Source organism: Monodelphis domestica, chromosome 1 (assembly GCF_027887165.1).
Source record: "Monodelphis domestica isolate mMonDom1 chromosome 1, mMonDom1.pri, whole genome shotgun sequence".
NCBI classification, from domain to species: Eukaryota; Metazoa; Chordata; class Mammalia; order Didelphimorphia; family Didelphidae; genus Monodelphis; species Monodelphis domestica.
In genome coordinates this window covers 89562243-89569559 of record NC_077227.1, presented here as the reverse complement: position 1 = coordinate 89569559, position 7317 = coordinate 89562243, and positions in this window count along the sequence as shown.

Sequence of the window (7317 nt, the reverse complement as noted above, 5' to 3'; positions counted from 1 at the left end):
ATTGTACGCCAGCGAGACATCCAGGATGTAAAGATCACCAGAGCCATGAGAGGAGCTGAATGCTGGACAGACCACCGATTGGTTAGAACTACTCTTCAAATGCACATTGCGCCTAGCCATCCAAAATGCACCCAGACAGTTCGTGCATTTTACAACGTGAGTCGTCTTAGAGATCCATCTTATTTGCAAACATTCCAGTCCTGCCTGGACGACAAGCTTTCTGCCAAGGGACCACTCACTGGAAGCTCAACCGAGAAATGGAACCAGTTCAGAGATGCAGTGAAGGAAACATCAAAGGCAGTCCTAGGCCCCAAACAACGCAACCACCAGGACTGGTTCAACATGAACAACACTGCTATTGAAGACCTATTAAACAAAAAGAACAAAGCCTTTATGGAGTGGCAAAATAACCCAAACTCTGCTCCTAAAAAGGACAGATTCAAATCTCTCCAAGCCACAGCTCAGCGAGATAACAGGAAGATGCAAGACTGATGGTGGGGGAAAAAGGCAGAAGAAATACAGCGTTTTGCTGATATGAAAAACTGCAAACAATTTTTCAGTGCCCTCAAGATTGTCTATGGGCCATTAAAACCCACCACTACTCCCTTGCTATCCTCTGATGGTAACACTCTCATAAAAGATAAAAAAGGCATCAGCAAGAGGTGGAAAGAACACTTCAGTCAGCTTCTCAACCGACCCTCTTCAGTCGACCAAAGCGCCCTTGACCAGATTCCCCCAAAACTGCACCATTGAACAACTTGATGTCCCTCATTCAATAGAGGAAGTCCAAAAAGCCATTAAACAAATGAGTGCAGGCAAGGCACCCAGTAAAGTCTGGATCCCAACTGAGGTGTACAAGGCCTTAAATGGAAAGGCACTCCAGGAGTTCCACATAGTGCTGACCAGCATATGGGAAAAGGAAGACATGCCCCCAGAACTCAGAGATGCCTCCATCGTAGCCCTATACAAGAACAAAGGCTCTCGAGCAGCCTGTGACAACTACAGAGGCATCTCACTACTCTCCACTGCTGGAAAGATCCTTGCCCGTGTTATACTCAACAGACTCCTGTCATCTGTTTCAGAGCAGAAACTGCCTGAATCACAATGTGGTTTGCAACCAGATCGCAGCACCATCGACATGGTCTTCATGGTGAGGCAAATGCAGGAAAAATGCCTTGAGCAGAACCTAAGTCTCTACATTGTCTTCCTAGACCTGACAAAGGTGTTCGACACAGTGAAAAGGGACGCATTGGGGGTGATCCTCAGCAAGCTCGGTTGCCCAGCAAAATTCGTCAAACTGATCCAGCTCTTTCATGTCGACATGACAGGGGAAGTCCTATCTGGTGGAGAGACTTCTGATTGCTTCAACATCTCCAATGGTGTGAAACAAGGCTGTGTCCTCGCTCTGGGTGTATTCAACCTATTTTTCACCCAAGTATTACAACGACATGCTGTGATGGATCTAGACCTGGGTGTCTATACCAGATACTGGCTGGATGGCTCACTATTCGACCTTCGCCGCCTGACTGCAAAAACAAAGACAACATAGAGACTCATCCTGGAAGCTCTCTTCGCAGATGACTGTGCTCTCATGGCCCACCAAGAAAATCATCTTCAAACCATTGTGGACAGGTTCTCCACTGCAACAAAACTGTTTGGCCTGACTATCAGCCTCAGCAAAACAGAGGTGCTATTCCAACCTGCACCAGGGGGGCCAACTAACCAGCTAGTGTTTCTAGCATCACATTAAATAACAGATGTGATATTGGACATCCTTGTTTCACTCGATCTTATTGGGAAGACTTCTCATTTATCCCCATTGCAGATGTTTGCTGATAGTTTTAAATATATACAATTTATTATTTTTAGGAAATGTCCTTCTATTCCTATACTTTCTAGTGTTTTCATCCAACTTCAGTTCTTGATTTGTCCTGGTGTGATTAAATAAAGCCACCTAAGAAGGTGTGTGCTGATAAATGTTTAACCATTGATTCTCTGAAAACATTCTACATACTTCAAGTTTAATTTGTATCATGAACATTTATCCATCCCTTTCTTAATCTATACAGTTAGCAAAACAACAAATAAACCATGATTTGTATTTGTAATATTTGTTGATTTCCAACATGGTGTAGTGTATAAAATGCTGGGCCTGGACTTAGGAAGAACTGAGCTCAAATCTAGCCTCAGACACTTACTACTTGGGAGGCCCTGGACATGATAATTTACCTCTTTCTGATTTAGCTTCCTTATCTGTAGAATGGCCATAGAGTAGCATCTACCTTTCTCTTAGGGTTGTTGTGAGGAACAAATAAGATAATATTTTTATTGTGGTCTTCAAACCTTAAAACGCATCTTCCACCTTATACTTAATGGAGATATTATGATGAACCACTTACACAACTGTCTCAGTGATGGTAACAAAAGGAAATAATGGACATGAAAAGCCCTTGGTTGTGAAACCACTATTGAAGATGCAGGATGTTAGAGATAGAGTCAATTTCAAAAAAACATTCTAAGATTCTTCACAATAGGACAAAAACACAAGGGAGGAAAAATAGTGTCCAAATATTATGGTCTTCAAATATGTGAATAAATTCCAATACCCAAATAGAGTGCATTAACATAACTTTTATGACATAAAGATAATTTCATAGTTTTTATATTGTGATTTAACACACTCCATTTTATTTTCTGAGAATCCTGAGTGAAAGATACAAGATTGGCACTAATTGATCCATTTCTGGCCTTTTCCTTCCTTCTCTCCTCTGATGGTATATTACTGGGGTTCTGCAATTATTTTAAGGGCTCTTCATTTTTTACTCAAAGTAAGTAGTCAGTAGCAAAATATTTAATTTAGGATTTAGGGATTGTTTTCCCACTTTCCTTCATAATTTCCAAATGACTGAATGGATTTTGAAACCATATTACCACTTTAGCCCAACAGAATGGTTTGTTTCGTTTTTTCTTTTATCTTTATTATCATGCAAAACACTTCCATATTGTTGATTGTTATAAGAGCACACTCATACAAAATAAATCCCAAACAAAACAGTAAATACACTAATTTGAAAAAATGCATGCTTTGATCTGCATCCATACCACTCCAACAGTTCTTTCTCTGGTGGTGGATAGGATTCCCTGTCATATCTTTCAGGATTTTCCCAGATCATTGCTTTTCTGAGAGTAGCCAAGTGTTCACAGTTGATCATCATATAATATTGCTGTTACTGTGTACAATGTTCTCTCAGTTCTGCTTGTTTCATTCTCTATCATTTCTTGTAGATATTTCTAGAATTTTCCAAAATCATCTTGTTTTGTTATTCCTTATAGCACAATAATATTCCATCACCAGCATGTACCAAAATTTGTTCAGTCATTTCCCAATTGATGGCCATCCCCACAATTTCCAATTCTTTACCAACACAAAAAGAGCTGCTATAAATATTTTTGTACAAGTTTTTTCTTCTTTTTTTTTATCTGGGTACAGACCCAATAGTGGTATTACAGGATCAAAATGTTTGCAAATTTTTATAGCTCTTTGGCCATAGTTCCAAATTGCCCTTCAGAATGGTTGGATCAGTTGACAACTCCACCAACAATGCATTAATGCCCCAATTTTGTCAAATATTCTTCAGCATTTATCACTTTCCTTTACTGTCATACAGACCAATCTGATGGAAATGAAGAGGAATCTCTTTAATATACATTTCTCTAATCAGGAATGATTTTGAAATTTTTTCATCTGGTTATTGATAGCTTTGATTTCTTCATCTGAAAATTCTTGTTCATATACCTGAACTGTAGCCCCTGTAGAGAAGCAGTTTCAAGTTGACCCTGAACCATTTATCAATTGGGAAATGGCTTGTATTAATATAAATTAGACTTGGTTCTCTATAAATTTGAGAAATTAGATCTTTATCAGAGGAATTTGTTATAATTTTCCCCAGTTTGGTTTTTTTTCCTAATCTTGACTATATTGGAGTTTTTATTAAAGCCTTTTAATTTAATATAATGAACATTCTTCATTTTACATCTTAGATTGCTTTCTTTCTCTTGTTTTGTCAAAATTTCTTCTATTCTCCATAGATAGGTAGATAGATAGATAGATAGATAGATAGATAGATAGATAGATAGATAGATAAGTAGCTAGCTAGGTATATAGTGGGCCTACTTATAGGCACTTTGACTTCTCCATTAGAATGGAAGATTCTTGCAAGGCAGCAGTCACTTCTCTTTTTCCCCAGCACTTAACTCAGTGTTTGGCACATAGTATATGCTTAACAAATGCTTATTGGTTGATAGATTGGTGGGTTGAAAGGTCACAGTTAACAGAATAAAACTTTGAATAATTTCTATGACTTTTTTATTTGGAAATATTCACAATACTATCCAAATACTACATATCCAGTTTTTACAATATTCAACCAAGATGATTGCTTATATTTTTATCACCTTGAGGTATTGTAATGGAAAAAGTGGGGCTACCAAGAGAAGTAAAGTTATTTGTTTGACCCCACATTGGTAAAATAATCCATTTCAAATCTCTCTTCTAGAATGGAATAAAAATATTCAATTACATTTTCAAGTCAGTGGACTGGTGAAGTAAAACAATGGATTAATAAGCTTAAGACTTTGATGATTACCTCCTCTTGTTTCCCATTTTGACCTTGTGTCACCACTCAGACCTCAGTCATTGAATTGCTTTATTATAAATGCTTATTTATATTATTTATATAAACATAAATTCTCTAGCGAGCACTCATGTGGCCAGTACCCAGAAATCCATTATGTTTATCGATAAGGCCTAATCCAGTGGGTTAGCATTTGTAAGAAGGAAGGGAAAAAAGTGTGACAAGTACCTGCTATGTACAAGACACTATTACTGATAATATTGTCATTCACTTTTGACCACCAGATAGACATAGTAATATAACTGAAAGGGCTGTGTTTGTGCTCATAAATTTGTCAAACAGATGAGGGGGAAAATTAATTGAACCAGTAGGATCAACCAAGACTAAAATGAACCTTTGGGGTGTTTTAAGCACTGCCAAATAACTGTCTGATTTAGATTTTTCCAATTTTTTGCAGAATATTCTGGAAATCACCCTATAGGTATAGTCATAGAACACTTGAGACAGGAAGCAGATCACATTTAAGAATTGGTTATAATACTCCTTGAAAGCATGAACAAGGAAAAAAAAATGATTGTAACAGCTAGAAGTGACAATAGAAATTATCTAGTCCAACTCCACTCCACCATTTTAAAGATCACAAAACAGACAAGTGAAGTGGTCTGCTCAATTACATGGTCAGTGAGTTGCAAAACTCTTGGTTTTCCTAACCTCAACTCTGGTGCTTTTAATACTTTCTTTTGTTCTTATAATAACCCTATGACACTGAATAGCAGATTAACAAAGATATAGAATCAGTCCCAGATGTCTTATCGTTTACTTGGAAAACCTCAAAAATAGGGATAAAGAGGCAAGGGCACAGTAAAAAAGAAATTGAAGTTATTGCTTCCTGACACTAATCATCTCTAGGCTATCTGTAGGACTTTAAAACATCTGGATGCAAAGTAAAAATGTCAACAATCAGCAGATGCTTTTCCTACGTGGTTTTAGACATCTGGCTATGAGTCAGTAGAAGAGTGTCTAGTCCTTCATGTCTAATCAGTCTCTCATACCTCACTGCATCCACAACTTCTCCAGATTCTGCCACCCAGAGCCATAGTATCTAGACTTGAGTCCTGTCTTTAAACATGTATGTTTTAAGAATTATTGGCAAACAGGCATTTCTAATCTAATCTTAAATTAAAGTTCACTGCAACTACTTGGGATCTCAGGATCATCTCCAGGCTGGGATTCTTGCATCTACCTCCTATCCACAATAATGACAAGCTCTCTTTTTTGGTCTTCCTGTGCCAATTTCCCTACAATTCTTTCATGTTGATTTTGGATTCTTCTACCTGGGTATACTGGATTAGGCTCTTTTGTCTTCTCCATAGTTCCACACTCACTGCCAACCAATCAAGAAACTTCCTAGTCCTTGTTGACTTTGGGAAGTTCCTTGAAATCTATTTATCACCAGTTGCCATCCTGTCCTCTACCTTGTACCATAAATTAAGGGAGTGAGGCGGAAAGGAAATGCAAACAGGGAAAGAAACTGCACTCATCACAGCTAAAATTTGAATGATTCAATTTGATACATAGTTCACCCCTAAGGAACACAAACGTCAATTCTTTTCATTACAGAACTGTGACTGGAAGAGACTTTCTTCTCAGGCCCTTGCCGCCAAAGTAGTCTTGGCTAGGAGAAAAACCAATGCTTTGATAAGAATAACTAGAGTTTTTCCTCCAAACCCTCTGCTGATAGACCCTCCATATAGACAAGTCTACTTCTAGATCTCTCCTAGTCAGACAGAATTCCTTGTAGTGTTTAGTCTTGATCTTATTTTCCTTTTTCCTAAAATGAAGTCACCAGGCATTTTGTTCTGCACCACTTCTGTCTCAGCCCCATCTGTCATAAGTCATGATGTGCTACTTTGCAAAAACATCCTTTCCCAGTCATTTTCATTCATTTTAAGGAAAATGACCAAGATTTGAATTCTTAGAAAAGTCCTTAAAATCATGTCTACTTTGCTCATCTTTGACCATTCAGAACAATGCCTAAAAGATTGGAGAGAATAAAGTGACTTCTTTATCTTGAATTTTTCTGTCCTTTCCTTGGATCCTATTAAGGAAGTTTGAAATTAAATATAGGGGAAAAAAGGAGGCTCTAGGGAAGATGGACAATGTAATTAAAGAATTTAAAGGAACTTTACTATTACTACTTACCCCTATATATGATGGTTAGGGAAAAAATCAGTGGGATAGGACTAGAATGATTAGTGCCTTGTACCCAATTAATACCTTGCCTTCTGTCTAATTAACTCCTTTACTTATCTGCCTTTCTAAGACCTGTTATGAGACCTTTTCTCTTTTTTAGAAGTAAATTTCTTTGACTTCTCTCTTTCCAGTATCAATTGATTATTCATGATATGTGATATAAATAACTTTCCTTTTCTTATATGCACACTTTAGTTGCTGAAAGGAGCAGCAAAAGAACATTTTGCATGAAACAGATGGAAAATCAGCTAGAGGAAAAAGATAAACAGTTCTTAGAGAACCTGAAAGAAGAGCAGCTTCTCAGATAAAAATCCTTGAGAAAAGACACAAAATTCTGATAGTACCAAAAGAAAAGCATTGCCTTTTGGAGTAAAATGTACTGTTTAATTGTAAAGATGGCTTCAATTTCCCAGTCGTTAATTTACATATA